The 1,678-nt window shown below is 41.7% G+C and overlaps 1 pseudogene; it reads left to right on the forward strand.

Annotated features, from left to right (window-relative positions):
* On the forward strand, positions 1-1,343 carry LOC122672613 (annotated as a pseudogene).
* The last annotated feature ends 335 nt before the right edge of the window (positions 1,344-1,678 follow it).

Consider the following 1,678-nt stretch of genomic DNA (forward strand, 5'->3'; position numbering starts at 1 on the left):
AGCTTTTACCTTAACTTCTCCTCTTCGTTCTTCCTCTTCATTCTTCCATTCTTCTTCATTGTCAAAACTTGCTGCACTTATGCAACCAATTACAAGAAATCATCTTCATCTCCTGCAATTATGCTACCCAGATCCTATCCTTTGCTAGGCTCAACTCTCACCATATCTGCCAACAGAGATCGATTCAATCAATGGGTCACAGCATCCTCAAAACAGTGAGAATGGAACCATCATCCTTCAACGTTCTCTCGGTCATCGTCATCTCATAACTACCAATCCCCTCAATAGCCAACACATCCTTATGACCCAATTCTACCTCTACCCAAAAGGCAGTTTCTCTCAAGATTGCCTCTCCAGTTTTCTTGGTTCTGGCATCTTCAACATCGATGGTGAAAGTTGGAAGTTTCAGAGACAGATCTCCAGTCGTGCATTCAATACCAAATCCCTCCGGAAATTTGTCGAGACGGTGGTCGAAGACGAGCTCTCTGACCACTTTCTTCCTCTACTCTTGACCACCACCATTCAAAAATCCGTTCTTGTTCTGCAAGACATCCTTCAAAGATTCGCATTTGATAATATCTGCAAAATTGCTTTTGGGTTCGACCCAATGTATCTTTCCCCATCATTCCCACAACCAGAATCAGAATTTGCAGTCGCATTTGAAGCAGCTACACTATTAAGCAGCAAGCGATTTGGTTCAATTTTCCGAGGGATATGGAAGGTGAAAAGGGCATTTGATATTGGGTCGAAGAAGCAATTGCGAATAGCAATTTCAAAAGTGCGTGAATTCACAACAAGTATTGTAAGAGAAAAGAAACGAGAGTTAGAAGAGATCTTCAATTGAAACAGAGGATCGTCTCTCAAGAATCTTGAATTCCGGCCATTTAGATGAGAATTTCGTTACCGACATGGTGATGAGCTTTATCTTAGCTGGTCGTGATACTACATCGGCAGCATTGACATGGTTCGTCTGGTTAACTTCCAGGAATCCTCGTATAGAAAAGGAGATTTTGAAGGAGATAATAAAGGAGGAACCTGAAGGGGTTGATCATTTCGGTGAGGTGAAGGACATGGTATACACCCACGCTGCTCTCTGCGAGAGCATGAGGCATGCGGCTCTATCCACCAGTCCCTTTTGGTGGTAAGCAGGCAGCAAGCGGCGATGTGTTGCCAGATGGGTCTGTAGTGAAGAAAGGAATGCAAGTGTCATATCATCCCTATGCGATGGAGATAATGGAGTCATTGTGGGGCAAAGATTGGGCGGAGTTCAACCGAGAGCGGTGGTTGGAGAAAGAGGAGATTACCGGAAATGGACGCTTGTGGGAAGGGATTCATACACATAGGCAATCTTACCTAAAGGGTATTTTCGTCTTTAGATTTTTAATTTGGGTAATTTGGTCCTAAAAAAATAATTGGATGAGTAATAACATTTAAAACTTAACAGCAGTTAGTTTGTTGGACTAATTTAATTACTTTCAATAAATGAGGGGGGTGTGTTTGAAAAATTTTACAGACGAGGGGGTGTACATGAAAATAGGCCATAATTAAGGGAGTGTGCCTATATTCTCCCCTCAATATAACGTCGCGTAATAATATTTTCAGCAACGGGACCAAATTTTGAGAAACGGTTAAAAAATAATCATCATCAAATATCTTTTGCTTCGCGCATAAATTTTTC

This window comes from Telopea speciosissima, chromosome 8 (genome assembly GCF_018873765.1).
Source record: "Telopea speciosissima isolate NSW1024214 ecotype Mountain lineage chromosome 8, Tspe_v1, whole genome shotgun sequence".
In the NCBI taxonomy this organism is placed as follows: Eukaryota; Viridiplantae; Streptophyta; class Magnoliopsida; order Proteales; family Proteaceae; genus Telopea; species Telopea speciosissima.